Genomic DNA, 17,165 nt, shown 5'->3' with positions numbered 1-17,165 from the left:
ATTGCTTTTAAACAGCGCCCCCTGAGGCGCCTTTTCCATACTTAGGGAATCAATGAGTTTGAAAATCATGGATCCATTTCAGCCTCCTTGTTTTTTTTTTTTTTATGGGAACCTCCAGTACCACTGTCTTCCAGTAAAAGTGAAGAGCGAACGAAACAAAACTACTTTTTTAATCCATTCTGAAAGCAACGAAATAAAACTACTTTTTGAACCCATTCTGAAAACCCTGCAGATGAGCCAAGTAGCAGGGAGAGAGAGGCAAGTGAGTGGTGACAGGTCCATCCGCCGCGCCCCTAGCGCTGAGCCGGGTCAGGACGTCCAGCCCCGGGCCGACCCGGCGAGCCCGAGGATGAGCTCGGCCAAGGCCAGGGCAGACGCGCCGTTTCCAGGCTCCCAAGATCGCGTGGCTGCAAGGCCAGACTGCCTCGCTGCGGCTCAGGAGTGAGGAAGAGTGCCACGAGGTATGGGCTCTTTGACATAGCATCTACTGAGTGAAAGCGTTACTGCCCGCGATTGATGTGGTCTGCGAAATGGCGTTTAAGGTCCATTTCGGATCACAGCATGTGTGGGGTTGGGGGGAGAGAAGGGCGGAGGGAGACGGCTGACCCCATGCCGGAAAAGAATCCCCAGAAGGAAATCCTTCAGGATAAAGAATTTAGGGACGTTCCAGAGGTGGTGGATGGAATGGAAATCCTGGTTGATTGACATGAAAGTGCAACCTTCAAATGTTTTTGCAAAAGATGTCCGTGCATTACAAGGGTTTGAGAAATATTCTGACCTGGCTGCATCACAACTATTTTAGAAGAATAATAAGCTAAAATGCCTTGGATACGAATGTTGGTCCTAATCCTGAGGACCATAAGAGGCAAACTTGATGTTCTGAAATAAGAAATTACTGTGTTTGAAACGCTGATGTAAATGAAAGTATCAAAAAGTGGAAGGGTCACTAAAGAACCAATCAGGCTCAACACTTTTTTTTCCAAAAGTTAAATATTTAAACCAGTCAAAACAGACAATCGTTTATCTTAAACTTAATATTTTCCCAGGGATATTAAATTTCATACAACAAATTTTTATTAATTACCATGTTAAAAGTACTGTAGGAGATAACACAAGAAGACCACTGTGGGGATCCCCAAAAGATCTTCTAGAGACAGTCCACTTACATGCACATCTGTGCACTGCTCTTTGCCAAAGTGGAAGTAAAAGTCTAGTATGTTATAAATTTGCTATTATGAAATCACTAGGGAAAACGAAGAGTATTCATTAGGGATGTGGAAATGAAATGATTTTAAAAGTTCTGTTAGTACCTCCCCTTATACCATACTCCCAAAATTAATTCATGAGGAATAAAGAGATAAGTATTTTTAAAAATCATGCATCAGTGTGAAGCAAATTTAAGTATACATTTTTTATTGTAGGATGGGATGGACTTTCCAAGTAAAAGTTTTCAAAAAAATAACAACAAAAAGTATTGGTAGACTTGACTATGTAAAAATGTAAAATGTATTTAGGCAAAAAAAAAAATTAAAAGAAAATCTATGAACGTATTTACAACATAGGATACACAAAGAGTTTGTTATCACAAAGTTTTTACAATTCACTAAGATAATCTCTGAAATAAAAAGTGGGACAACTATCATGAATAGGCAACAAATTACAATTATACTATATGAACACTTGAAAAAATGCACTCATTAAGAGTTATAAGAAATGCAAAGAAAGCTGAGATGCAATATTTCAAATTTCAGTTAATAAAAATAATGTTAATATTTTCACTGATAAAGTTCAATTAAAATAGGCACTCATTTTCTAAAAATTGAATTCAAAATAATTTCTGGGAGATAATTAGACAATAGATAACAAAAATGTAAAAGTATGCTCTTTGGCATAGGAATTCCATTTTGGGAAATTATGCTATGTAAATGGCCATAGATTCACATGAAGATTAGCACAAAATGATAATCACTTTCCAATGACTTGAGTAATATATTAGCACAAAATAAAATGTAACTTGAAGAAGTAGGTTACAAAGAGATCTAAATTTTTTACACATTATACACATTTATATATATCATGAAACCCTATCTGATAGTTTACTAAAGGCTGCCAAGGCAATATACCTGAAATGGGGTGACTTTCACCATGGGGATTTATTAACTTAAAGCTTAGAGTTCTGAGACTGTGAAAATGTCCAAATCAAGGCCTCATCAGGCTATGCATTTCTCCCTGAGGACCTGCTACTACCTCACCCCTCTCTTCCACACCTCCTTGCTTTCAGTTTCTGGCTTCAGGGACTTCCTCTCAGCTTCTCTCTTCTGTTTGTCTCAATTTCTTGCTCTCCTGGCATTCTCTTTCAGCTTGAGGGAGTTTTTTCTTGGTTCTGCAGCCTTTTTCTCTGTTTATTCGTTCTGTTTATAAGGGACTCCAGTAAGAATGTTAAGACCCACCCTGGGCTACGCCTTACTGGAGTAATCTAATCAAATGACCTTTAACTGAATCTAAGCTAATCAAAGGTCACAAGAGGTTCACCCCCACAGGAATGGACCAACGTAAGACCATGATTTTCTGGGGTCCACGAAAGACTCAAACTATCACAATATCCTGAGAGAAAACTGTCACAGATATCCCAGAATGGCAAGTGGTCATTACTGGTTTTGGGATTATAGTTGACTTTCCAAGCTTTTTATAAAAAACATGAATTACTTTCATAACCTAAAAAATAAATATTGTAATATAGAAAAATACAAAAAAACAAAAATAATAAACCATTCAACAGTCTCAAGAAATCAAATAAAACTTTATAAAAATTAAAAAGCAAAAATTTTTAATTGACTCTTTTCTTATTATGTGAGTTAAAACTAAGAAGGATATTTGCAACTGAATTCCAGAGATAATAATTATTTTACTACACTAGATCACAAGTCTATCATCATCATAATTACCAGTAGCTTCATCATTATCATATTATTATAAATGTTTCTTCAAATAAATGTCTTTTTTGTTTTTCAGTAATTTTTCATATCATTGTTGCTTACTTATGCTAAATGGGGCTGTTAAAAATATGTTAAAAATATGACGCAGTAAAATAAATTAGAAAATAGATTTGAATATTAGATAATATTAAAGGTTTATTGTTAATTTTCTATGATGTAATAATGGCATGGTAGTTGTAAAAAATGTTCTTATCAATTAGCAATGAATAATGAAGTATTTATGGGTGAACTGACAAAATGCCTTAAATTTGCTTAAATACTCCAGTTTTCCCCCTAGAAAATGTAGACTGGATAAAACAAGACTGACAAAGTGCTAATAATTCTTGAAGCAGAATGATGGGCTCATAAGAATTTATTATATTTTTACCTCTACCTTTGTGTATTCTTTAAATTTCCCACAACGAAAAGCTTTTAAAATGTCATTAGAATGGTATTGTGTTGATAATGGGGGGAAGAAGGGTGGTATGGAAAAAGTGTGTCAGATGTACGCTATGGACCATGGTTGGTGGTAATAGTCTGATGATATTATCTCATAATTTGTAACAAATATTCCACCACGGTGTGGTGTGTTGGTGAAGGGGTGTTTTATGGAAACTCTACACATGTGCATGATTATTTTGTAAGTTCACAACCTCTGTAATAAAAATATACTCTTTTAAAAAATAGGGTGGGTTGGGGGGAAAATACACCAAATGTAAGGTAAAGACTATAGTTAGTACTAATGTTTTGATGATGCTCTTGTATAGTTTGTAACAAAAGTTTTACAACAATGCGAAGTGTTGGTGGAGGGGTGATGTATGAGACCCCTGTATGATATTATACACGTTTATTTTGTAAGTTCACAATCTTTACTATACACTTACTGTTTATGCATGTTCATGTATGAATATTTCAATAAAATATATATATATGTATTTTTAAATGTCATTAGAATAGTTTGGGCAACTACTAATAAATATATTGTGGGTGAAAGGAACTGTTCTGGAAAAAAATCAGACAATATGACAACTTCTAAGAGAGTAGAATTTTATTCTCGATATTCTTATCTTGTGTAAGTACAAAATACCACTGGCTTTTGAGTTCTCTCCCTTTTCTCTGGCCCCCTCACACATTTTTCTCATTTCATGTAATGAGTCATTACATGACTATAGGAGTAGGTCGAGAGTCAAGGTGACGATGAAGATTTTTAAAATCTCAACAGCTCTTAATGTTTATTATACTTTAAAAAAAAAAATAAGCGCTTGCTTTTATTTTCTATCAAACTAGTAGATGTTCCCAACTGTTATAGATGTGAATAAAAATGGATTTGAATAACCAGTGTTAATAGCAATCTACAAAAAAGTACTTCCAAAAAATTGCTCCTAACATAGTATATCCTGAAACACATTCTTTGTTGCTACAGTCAAGGACAGAGAATGAGAGGATCCTTAAAATGGCATGAATGATATTTTTCTTGTATTATTTGCATTTTGATAATTTCTGTTGTACAGATTTGCATTGGGAGGCACTACAGAAACATCTAAGTTTATTGTAAATAATGAAGCCTCTTGCTCATGAAACTCTCATCCCTTCCAAACTGATACAAGTCTTTCTGCTTACACATGGCAAGTCTCAATTCACTGAGTGATCTGTTCTGCCCCAGTGTCTGAAGGTCTTTGGCCTGTTTTAGTGGTGAATTTGCCATGCATGATCTGCAAAAACAAAGAGATCTGAGGATCTCAGGCTTGGTTAATTCTGTTACATGCTCATGTCCCTTACTCAGCTCTGAACTTGGCTCTATGACCCAGTCTCCATCCTTCCCTGTATCACTGTAGGGCTTGACATTCATAAGTTATTTCTTTGCTATTTTTACTCTCTTAGATTTCCCTAACAGACCTTGATTTAGCATACTATCCATTACTCCCTGCTGCCTGAGTCTTTGTTCCTGTGAATTCTACCCTCCTCTAGCCTTTGAGTCTTCCCACCCTGTCCCTCCTTCCCCCAGCCACCTCAACCACAGATAGGGCTTAGCAATGGGACCTGATGCTCCCAAGACGGTAGGGTTATAACATCTCATCTACCAGCTCTAAACATGTGGCTTTCACAACAATGTTGCTTTGACAAAAGATTTATAAAATATATTTTCTGGATGTTTTCACAATCGCCTTGGCCAGAAGGAAAGAATATAGAATATAGAATTCATTACATTGTGGAAATAATGAGGCACCTTAAGAGTTTGTTGCTTTTCACAACTGTGATTTCCTTCTCAAACATTCAGTGCAGGCAATGCCCAATTATGCTGTAACACAGATAATGAGTCAAACGTAAACCTGAAACTAAAAACAGAAGCTTCATATGATGCATTAACTTCTAGCTTTACCGTAACCAAATCACACACCAGAAAAGTTGACAACACTTTTTAAAAGCCTTTAATTGCAATTTCACCTCTTTTCCTCCACTGCATTCAAATGTTGTACAATTTAAAACATTTCCTCTTCAACTCTTCCCCTATCCCATCAACCCTGTTCTCCTTGTGACCTAATTATTCTATCAATTCAATAAGCATTTGCTACGCATCTGATTATGTTCTAAATCCTGGAAAATGTTGATGTGTCATCATAACCATAGCTAACATATAATAAGTGCTTATTCTGTGCTAGGCACAACATGTATTATTTAACCTTCACAGCAACATTATGAAATAGAGGCACAATTATTTTTAACTGCTTAATGCTAAACTGAAAATTTCCTCTAAATTTATCAAACCTTTTAGATAGAAGTTTGGATCTATGCTAAAATGTTATCAAAGAATTAGTTACATTTTTTAAACTGATAAAAGAAATGTGAAACACAAAATAGCAACTATATAATTCCAGAGGCAAGTATGCAGAAGACTAGCTCCCATTCAGTCTGAATTTATGAATGGTACCTGACATTGTTGTACTACTAGAGATGTTTCGTTGCTTTTTGCATTTCCTCTGGGAATGCTAGATACTTTGGTGAGAAGTTTGTTAACGTATAGATGGAAAAGACTAGTCAGCTCAGACTATGAATTCACTATAATCTCTGAGGTCCAGATTTAGGCATACTGAATTTGGTAATACATGAACTAAAGAGCACACATATTTTTTGAACACCTACAAAGCTAAGATTTTTTATACCTTATCTCATTCAATATTCACAAAGTAGGTAATCATATTCCCATTTAATGGATGAGAAAACCAAGAATCACAGAGTAAGGTAATAGGCTCAAAATATCAAAGTTGTGATGTCTTAGGAAGAATGGAAGAAAACTGCATGGAAAGACTGAATTGTGAGGTCAGATAGATATGGGTTCAATTTAGAGCTCTGATATATTCTTGCTATGTTACCTTGGACCAGTCCCATAACCTCTCTGACTTCCATTCCCTTAATTATAAAATGGGGACAATAATACCTATTACATAGACTTGTAATAATTAAATGAGATAACATATATATATATAATAGACTCTCAATAAATGATAGTACTTCTAATTCCTACCCCCTGAGATTAATGTAGTAAGGGAAAATTCAGGTCTGCTTCAATTGGACAATGAATCTCCCTCAAATGAGAACCACTGTACATTAAGGGCAAAATATAGACATACTGAAAGAGAAGGAAAATTATCTAAGGAAAAGGATGAAGATATGAGCCATGGAGAGTTATTCATATTAAAAGATGCCATACCAGGTATTCTTCGGTTTTTAACAACATAAATAAAATTAGACTGAATAAATATTTAAAGGAAATTATTGGAAACTGTGGTGTTTTGAAACTGTATATACCAAGAATAGCATGGTCTTAAAGTTAATCCATTCTTGTGGGTGTGGGCCCAGTGTCAGTAGGATCGTTTGATGAGGTTACTTGAGTTAAGGTGTGGGCCACCTCATTTAAGGAGAGTCTTAATCCTCTTCCTGGAGTCCTATGTAAACAGAATCGAGAGAAAGAGAGAGAGAGAGAATCAGAAGCTGAAAGCAATGAAACCCAGAAGAGAAGGGAGAGGCTAGCAGATGCCACCATGCACCTTACCATATGGCAGAGGAGTCAAGGATCTCCAGCAGCAAGTCTTCAAGATGAAAGTATTGTCTTGATGATGCCTTGGTTTGGACATTTTTCTCAACCTCAAAGCTGTAAACTATTAAATTCCCATTGTTAAAAGCCAACCCATTTTATGGTATCTGCTTTCAGTAGCCTAGAAAACTAAAACAGAAGGAATGAGATGGAGTAAATCACAAAATCAAGGGAAACTTGAACAATTAGACTTCTTGAAGAACAAGGAAGCACCAGTTATCAAGGCAGTTTGGGTCATCTCTTCAGAACATGGCCATGGGAATTAAGCCATCAACCATTTTCTTCCTTAAGTAACTCTTCTAAGACTCAAATTCCCAGGAAAGAGTATCATTTAGCCCATTTTGGATCATGTAACCTGCCCTGGAGTCTAGTCATGTTGAATGACAACCTGGTACACCCCAAACAACATTTTGTAATTGGGAAGGGATAATTTCTTTTACCAATTTAAAAGAAAAATTGGAATCAATTAGAGAAGGGGTAAGGAATGTTGAGGAGGGAAACAACAGAGTCCATGATAGAAAGGAAAAAGCATATGTGGCTAGCTTGAGAAAATGACCCAGGGGAGGTATAATTCTGAGCAAGCCTCATTTACACCATTGACCAAAATGCCTTAAAAGTGTTCCTTTACCTGGGTCACCCACAAGATTATGAGTTCCTTAAAGGCAGAGAATTGCTTCGAATATTTGTACCTCAGGTTCTGGCAAATAGGAAGATCTCAGCAAGTCTTACACCCCTACCACTAAATGTCCTTTTCACATACAAATGCAAGGAATTGAGACCATTATATAAGTTGGTTTATGAAAAATAGAACATTTATTTACATGAACCCTACATATAGGATGAATAAAGTTCAGGGTGAGATGAAGAATAGAATTAAACATCAGTTCTCCATCTCTAGAATTAGTGAGCAGTGTAGGCAAAGGAGTCAAAAGGCTTAGTAAACAATATTAGCAACTTTTATTGTGCACTTAGATATATACACAACAAAGAAAGGAATCCCTGGTAATTGGTTTTAGAAAGAAGCTTAACATGTCATTTAAAAAGAAAGTGAGATTCATAAGGAAATATGCTGACCTTCACATCCATCCATGATACTTCAATGGCATTATTCATCCACCATCACACATGAACAGCCTGCAGTTCTGAGCTGTTTTCACAGGAGTACCTGTGCATATTGTTTCATCCATAATCTCTTGCCAGAACCCTTTTAACGACCAAGGTTATATTTCAGAGAGCTACAGAGGCTACAGTCTTGGGAGGTAGCATGGGCCTTAAAACCAAATGACTCATTTGTGGATCAAACTCGTGTGTTAATATTGAGCATTTGCAATTGATAATAAATGACTTGCTCTTGATGATGTTTGTTTTTGTTGAAACTTGATATGGGTTTTTTGTTTCTAGTGTTTTTTTAAAGATTTATTTTTTTATTTATTTCTCCCCCACCCCCCACCCCCACCCCTGCTGTCTGCTCTCTTGTGTCCATTCGCTGTGTGTTCTTCTGTGTCCACTTGCATTCTCATCAGGCAGCACGGGAATCTGTGTCTTTTTTTTGTTGCACCCCTAGGCGGGCTGCACTTTTCACGCAGGGTGGTTCTCCTTGCAGGCCGCACTCCTTGTGTATGGGGCACCCCTACATGGGGGACACCCCTGCATGGCATGGCACTCCTTGCATGCGGCAGCACTGCACATGGGTGGGCCAGCTCACCACACGGACCAGGAGGCCTGGGTTTGAACCCTGGACCTCCTATATGGTAGGCGGACATTATCAGTTGAGACACATCTGCTTCCCTGATACGGGTTTTAGAGTCATTTTAAATAAAAATTTATGTAAGATTACTAGACATTATGATTATTTTTATTTCAAATAGCTATACACAAAGTGAGTCATTTCATTTAATTAAATGAATCAATTTTCTAAGAAATTAGAATTTTTCCTTAAATTTAGATGATATTTAATGAGCTTAGGACAGAAATTTGTTTCTCTGTTAGCTGACACCAAAATGTAGAGGAAAAGACTTATTGAGCTAGAAAGTAGAAAGGAAGCTCTCCTTTTCTGTTATCAAACAAAATTAACAGCCTTCCAGAACCTTCCCCAATATCCTTATTCATTTTCTTTAAACATGGACATTAGAGTTTTGTAAATATTGTCTCCTATGAATTAAATATTGCTCACTAGAAATGAAGACTTTCATTTTATAAGATGGCAAATCCAGTTCATTAACAAAACATCAGTTAGCAGGCTTTTATAAAGTGAATAATGAAGCTAATGGGCATTAACTCTTATCACAAAGTTATCAATAAATGGATTGCGATATGACAAAAAAGGAAGTATTTAAATAATGGGACTTATTGCTTTGGATTTCCAGGTGGCTATTAAGTACTCTAGCTACCTTATGCCTCTCTTTCAAGTATGAAGCAGATAAGGAGAGTTGCCCTCTTCCTTATTGATTGCAGGCCTACAGCAAAAAATGGTCAATTGGCTTTTCAGCACTGACAAAGTTACTTTTAAACTAAGGGTAACATAAATTCTTTATGCTTCCCTGATTCTTGGGTGTTTCCAAAGTTTCACTGAATGGAAAGCAAGTGGCTGTCTTTTTTATTTAAAATTGCTCAACTAGATTATTTTTTCAGTAACTTCCAGATTTTATGTTTTATACATCTATAAATAGCACATTTTCTTTCACTTCCTTGTTTGACACCCATGAATGGCTTCCCTTGGGTTCTTAGCGTTGTCTACAAGGTCCTATGTGATCTGCTCCTACCCTCACCCCCAAAGCTTCATCTAACATGATTACAGGCATCAGGCATTTGCACAAACCATTCTTTTTTCTGCTGGGTATGAGCACTCAGTAGGCAAATGCTCTTAATACTTTCAGTAAGGTAGAGTATCTTAATAGATTGTCCTATGCTTCACTAGATATTTCTATCCAGAAAACTGGAGATTGCTCCCAAAATTAGGTTTCTTTCTAATCTGAGAACTACTGGCTGTTCCAGTGAGAAGTCTTTATTCTTTGATATTCAATTTTCCAAACTCCATTTCCCTAACTAAATCTCTTTTGATAACATGACATTACCATATAGGTGTTAGAATAGTGCTGTCCTATTTTCCTCGGGTAAATATGCTGGTCACCTTGATGCAACTTGAGAAACACTCTGATGCCCATGACTAAATAGAAGGGACATCTTGGTCTCATCATCAGCATATTTTGAAAATTAGCTGAAGAAGTTGTATTATAACTACTTTGGCTGGCTGCATTTTTTACTCTATTCATTTTGAGGGAGAAATGTTTTCTGATACAGTTCCTATAATCTGAGAGTAATGTTCCCTTTTGGAACCTACTGCTCTGTGTGCACTGATTAGATCCTCATATTCACTGGACAATGTGACCGTGTCCAATGACTGTCTCTGAATCATTCTGCTGCCTCTCCTAAACCCCCCATAGGAGTTTGATATGGTTATAAATTCCAAAAATAGATATTGGATTTTGTTTGTAATCTGGTCTGTACCTGGGCATGTTTGAGTTATGATTAGGGCTTTGATTGGGCCACATAATTAGGGCATTGAGTCCCCGCTCCTTGGTGAGTGGGAACTCACAGATAAAAGGCATGGCAAAGGACAGAGTTGAGGGTTCTTAATGTTGGAGTTTTGATATTGGTGTTTGATGCTGGTCTTAAGTTGGAGCCCTGGGGAAAGAGACAGAGCCGTTCACCTGATAGTCTACAGCTGACCTTGTAGAGAAAACAGAGGAGCTGAGCCCAGAGGAAGACATCAGCAGTCATCTTGCTCCAACACGTGAAAATAGACTTTGGTGAGGGAAGTAATTTATGCTTTATGGCCTGGTATCTGTAAGGCCCTACCCCCAATAAATACCCTTTATAAAAGCCAACCAATTTCTGGTATTTTATATCAGCACCCCTTTGGCTGACTAATACACCCCTAATAATACTTCTGTTGTTAAAAATGTTTGTAATAACTTAGGTTATCCCATTCCCACTCCTTCCAAACAGTGCGATGTTTACCTTTTGAGAGATATACTAGTAAAATATCATGTCACATAAGCAAAAATCTGTAGAAATCGTCCAAAAAACGAGAGTCAGAAAACAGATGTCTGAAAAGATGTGGCTGCACCCATGTTGGTCAGAGTAACTGTACAAAGCATGACTCAGGACCACCACACACACACACATATGCACACACACATGCACATGACCAATAACAATAAGGAAAAAGGATAAACCTTGCATAATCCTAATCAATTATTGTAACAGGAGGAAACCTTGACCTAATTAAGTAAAATATGATGTGGCTGTGAGTATGAAATATATCAATAGAAGGAAAAGATCTGCATAGGACCTAGAAAAAGAGAAGCAAAAAGCAAGAAGTGGTCAATGTTTCTCATGTATCATTCAAGGAGGGAGTGCCTTGAACCTTGAGCCTGGAAATTTCATTCCACTAGTCAGATAATAAAGATAATGTATTACACTCATATAGTTTCTACACTATGCCAATGCAAAGTTCTAAGCACTCTACATTTATTAATTAATATTCACAGAAGCCTATAACTAGGTACTATTAATATCCCTATTTTCACACAATGAAACTGATGCACAGAGAGTTTATTTTACTTATCCAAAGGAAGGGGTAGAGCTGGACTTGTTCATAGACAGCCTGGCCCCAGAATTTGCCCTGTGATATTAGAATATGCTAGAAGTCGAAAAGACTGCTTCTGTTTATCTTTGTAAAGAGCAAAGAGAAAACTAGCATTTTTTGAACATGTACAAAATGCTGGGGATTATGTCATGAGTTTTAAATGCATTGTGCCCTTGGAGATCATATCATTGATTCGCATTTTACAGATGTGGACACTAATCCTCAGAGTGGCCTCTGGAGAACCAGGCAGTTCCTTGAACAATTTCTTAAAAGCAAAGCAAGTGTTGAGTCCTTTCATTCATCTTGAAACAAAGTGACAAGAAAATTTAGTATGTTAAACTGGTTCTGGTGAAAAGGCCCAATCTTGAGATTGTGGTCCATCTATTTATCAGATTTGGATCAGATGATAAAACATACATACAGTCACACACACACACACACAGTATTAGGGAAAGAAACAAAAGTTTAGCTAATTCCATTGAGATATCTTCTGAATGGATCGGACTAAATTGCAGATGACTCAATTTAGCAGACTCTAGTCTACTGATTGTGTGAGTCAACAGACTGTGTTCTGTTTAGTATCTCAGAGTCTACGAGATTGAGCACATTTTCAGTCCTCCAAGTGTTTGTTTAGCACCATAAAGACTTGTTTAGATGTAAGAGATGGTCTAAGGTTACAAGAGAAGTCAAAGCCAGAGCCAAGATAATATCCAAGAATCTCTCTAAGCATAATGACTTTTCCAGAAACCTTTCTTTTAAATACATCTACATTTTTATTTAATGATAACAGTAATATATTTTATAAAAGACTCTACAGAAAATGATAAAATACTCTATTACTATCCTGTGATAACCATGTTAATATCTGAGCCTGAGATAGTATTTTTCAATATATATATTTAGATAATATTTGGATCATACTATTATATACATTATTGGATTTTTTCATTCAGTATTTCATCCTGAATGTTTTCTTTTTTTAAATATATTTTTATTTATTTTTAAAAGATACATAGATCACACAAAACTGAATATTTTCTGTTATTAAATATTTTTTGAAGTTTAAGACTGCAAAGTATTTATAACATGGGCTTATAGCATGGATATAACACAGTATATCTTCTTTAGTTGCACTTTTAAATTGTTACAACTTTTCACTTATAAATCAATGAGATGGAATTTGCAAGGGTACCAACTCATTACTCTGAAAATGGCAAATAAGGGACGATATGTTTCAGGATAACCAAATTGCTGGAGAAGGAAAGTTTTCTTTATGGAAAATGTCATCTAATAAATGTACAAGGATTGGCAGAATTAGAAAAGATTCATTTTTTAAATCCTAATGAAATAAATGGATCTAGGCAAAAATCTGTAATGAATGCTATAACCATTATGTAAAAAGTCAATGGGAAACTTGATAATAAAGTATTCACCAGAACTTTACTTATCAACCTTAGCATCACTAAAAGTGGGGCAATTAGAAATCATGTGCCTTCTGGTGTAGTGCGACAGGAAGTACAGAACACCACACATCTAGCTCTTGCCAAAAATAAAAATGAGCCTAAGTCTAATCAAGCCTCTCACTTTAACTACTAGTTTACAGGAAATAAAAGGGATAGAGAAAAAAAAGTTGAATGAAACCATGAAGCATTAATCAGCTCAATCTAGAATGTAGGACACTCTAAAGGATAAATGACCCACTTTATTTATCAAATAAATAGCAGGAAGAGGACTGAAAGGGGGAAGGGCTATAGACTAAAAGAGTCTTAAGAGATATAACATCACCAAATTCAATGGGCAAACTTTGGTAGTGAAAAAAAAGTATAAAAATACATTCTTGAGACTATCAAAAAATTTGAACATAAACTGGTTCAATTTTCTTAGGTTAGATATGGTCTTTGGTTACTGTTTAAAGCTTTTACTGTACAAAAGTGTTTACAAATAAAATATCTTGGGTTCACTTTAAAATACTCCTGCAGAGGGTGGTGGGAATGTGGAGAAGCACGGGAAAAATACAACTGGTATGACCTATGGATTGAGGTTAACAGCAATACTATAATATTTCTGCATCAATGCCAAAAATGTACAATGTTGATAATGAGGGGTATGGAAAAAGTGTGCTAAATGTATGCTATGGACTATGGCTGTTAGTAATAGTCTGATGATATTATGTCATAATCTGTAACAAATATTCCACCACGGTGTGGTGTATTAGTGCGGGGTGTTCTATGGGAATTCTACACATGTGCATGACTCTTTTGTAAGTTTACAACCTCTGTAATAAAAACACATTTTTTAAAAAATAGGGTGGGTTGGTGGAGAAATAAACCAAATGTATGATAGGGACTATAGTTAGTAGTAATATTTTGATAATGCTCTTGCATAGTTTTTAACTAATGTTTCACAATAATGCGGGCTATTGGTGAGGGGATGATATATGGGATCCTTGTATGATGTTATGCATCTTTATTTTGTAAATTCACGACCATTACTATACACTTATTGTTTATGTTCATGTATGAATGATATATTAATAATTCAATAAAAATACATTTTAAAAATATTTTTTAAAAAATACTCCTGCAGAAAGAGAGAAGAAAGAAAGAGGGGTGGGGAAGAGAAGAAGAAAAGGAAAGAAAGGAGAAAGGGCAGGGGGAAGGAGGAAAGAAAAAAGATCCAGAAATAGATACAAGATTGGGAAAATAATAATTGATAGGGCTGGGAAATGGGTGCATCGAGATTTATTATAATATTCCCTCCACATTTATGTAAGTATAAAAATTTTCACAATAAAAAGCTTTTGAAAAATATTGAAATAGAAATCGTTCTAAATATATACCTTTCTTTAATTTTTTTACTAAAACTGCAGGGTATATTCTTAGAAAGAAAATTATAAGGTCAAAAGGCATGAATTTCTTTGAGGTTCTTAAAACTATTTTCAAAGTGTTTTGCAGAAAGTTTGTACCAATTTATCTTCCACCAATATGTATGTGTACATTACAGCACACTATCATCAAATCTGAATAAATAAACATTCATTCTATTTTGATAGAGGAATGGTATCTTGTTTAACTAATACCTTCTGTACAAAGTGGGTTGTAATATTTCAGTGAGAATAAGCTGTTTAAATTCTTTCTTTTCCCTACTTAAGATATCATCTTCCACATAATAAATATCTATATAGACTATAATATGACCCTAACTTCTTAATTTTATAGCTCCCTCTTACTGTTGAATTTTGTTTTATATACCATATTATTGACTGTGATTTCATACCTGGCGAATATAGATAGACTTGTTAAGCAAACCAGAATAAGAAATGAGAGAAATTAGGCTCCAAACAAGAAAAGGGCAAGAGAGTATTATAGCATGGACAACAGATGCATTTCAGTTTACATCATCTATTTCACCCAATATATTTTTCCTACCTTCATTCTTTTTTCTTTTTCTTTTTTCTTTATTAGAGAAGTTGTAGGTTTACAGTTTGCAGAACAACTTAAGTTTCACTGTTTGTGTAGTGTTGTTCCATCGACTTTTTAAATTCTTTACTTTACTACTGTATACACAATCTAACATTTCTCCCTTTTAATCATATTTTGATATATATTTCAGTACTGTTGGTTGCACTCACAGTGTTGTTCTACCAATATTTCATTAGCATCAATCCAAGGAAGAGAGCAAAAGTTCTGGAGTCAGTTTACAAAGATTCAAAATTTGGTTTATTTATTTTGTTAAAGATTTATTTTATTTATTTATTTCCCAGAAACCAAACCTGGGACCTTCCATGTGGGAGGGAGGCACCTGAGCTCCCCCTGTGTCTCTCACTGTATTTCTTCATTGTGTCTTTACATTGCATCATTTTGGCTGTATCAACTCGCCATCCCAGCCCGTCTCGTCAGCTTGCTTATCTTCTTTAGGAAGTATTAGGAATCAAACTGGGACCTCCCATGTGGTAAGAGGGTACCCAACTGCTTGAGCCACATCTGCTTCCCATAATCTGGTTTTATTTATTTACTGCCTGCGTGTTCTTAAGCAAATCACTTAACTTCTCTGCTCTTCTTTCTTCCACTAAAAAACAAGGATAAATAGGGTATTATAAGGCCAAATGTACTTGAGAGGTAGCTGAGAAATTCTTGGAAGTTATAGAACAGCTTGTTTTTTTTATATTTCAAACTAAAATGTTGGCAATTTGGCAATCCTCAGGATACTGATGAAAAGAAATAATAATACATTCACTGAAAAGATGCTGGAGATATTTGACATAACCTTTTCTGTAATTTCTGCAGTAAAGATATTCACTTCTAAGACAATGGGTGTTAAATAATCTGCTAGCTGAAGGGGGTTAAACACAAAAGATCTTGTTCAGTTCTTTGGGGTTCTGCAACATTGCTGGAATTAAAGATTTTGCAAAATAACCTCTATTTCCTGTGATCAATTTGACTGAAGCGTAGAGCTAAGTAAACTCTAACTTTATTTTTGGCTACTGCAAACTTGGCCTCACCTGTATAATGAAGAATTGTGAGTAGAAGAGACTAAGTCCTCCCCATCGTCATAATCAAATATGGCAGGTATTTTGCTTAGAGTCATCCTTACAAGCACTTTTGACAAGTGAGATTTGGAGTTTTAAAAATTCTGTCCTCGGTTAATTCCAACAAACCTGTAGGCTCCAAGCACATTCTCCAGGTATCACAAGCTGTGATCTGCGCCTTTTAAAAGATGCAGGGGGCACACACGCCAGCACAGCAAGGAGGGATGAAACACATCTGGAAGTTGGGGCAGTGGCCAACCTTCCAGCAGAAATTTGGAGTGCTTATCCTTCCTCCTCCTACTCTAACAACTTTGCGGCCCACACAGGGTCACACCCTGCTCTCATAATGAAACTTAATCCTCAGTTTTACCCATGCCAGCTTCTCCCCTCTTCTCTACTGCCTGATCAGGTGCTGACTCCTTACTGGCTTCCCAAACTTCTCTCCCCACTTGATGTGCCTGGCTTTATCACTCATGTCAACAAGTTCCAGCATGTGGAACATGACTAGGAGCCAAACTTCAATAAATACACTTGATGGGTGGAAATGAATACCAGAAAAAGTGCTCTTAGAAAAGTAAAAGGCATCAGTCTCAGAATAGGATAATGCAGCCACAGCCTGTAAATTTATGAAGTTTGACTCCCAGTGGAACATGGATTCCCTGACTGCTCACATTTGCACTTTTCTCAGATTAGAGACAAGAGGTTTAACAAAAAGGAGCATGTTCTAAAATAAAGCAGGTACAAATAAATTCCCATCCCAGCTTGACTTCCTTTACTTTCAGTAGTCAAATCTCCAGAGGAATTTCTTAGACTTAAACTGACAGCAATTAAAAGGAAGAGGAATGGTATAATATATATAAATTAAGAGGATCATGGAAAATATTGAATCTGTATACCATTCTATATTTACATTTAATT

General features: G+C 35.8%; 1 pseudogene; it reads left to right on the top strand.

Annotated features, from left to right (window-relative positions):
• The first annotated feature begins 215 nt into the window (after positions 1 to 215).
• The window catches only part of LOC101423985 (small ribosomal subunit protein uS17-like), a 68,088-nt pseudogene continuing 51,138 nt past the window's right edge, over positions 216 to 17,165 (top strand).

Source organism: Dasypus novemcinctus, chromosome 8 (assembly GCF_030445035.2).
Source record: "Dasypus novemcinctus isolate mDasNov1 chromosome 8, mDasNov1.1.hap2, whole genome shotgun sequence".
In the NCBI taxonomy this organism is placed as follows: domain Eukaryota; kingdom Metazoa; phylum Chordata; class Mammalia; order Cingulata; family Dasypodidae; genus Dasypus; species Dasypus novemcinctus.
This window is presented reverse-complemented; position numbering and strand designations above follow the sequence as displayed.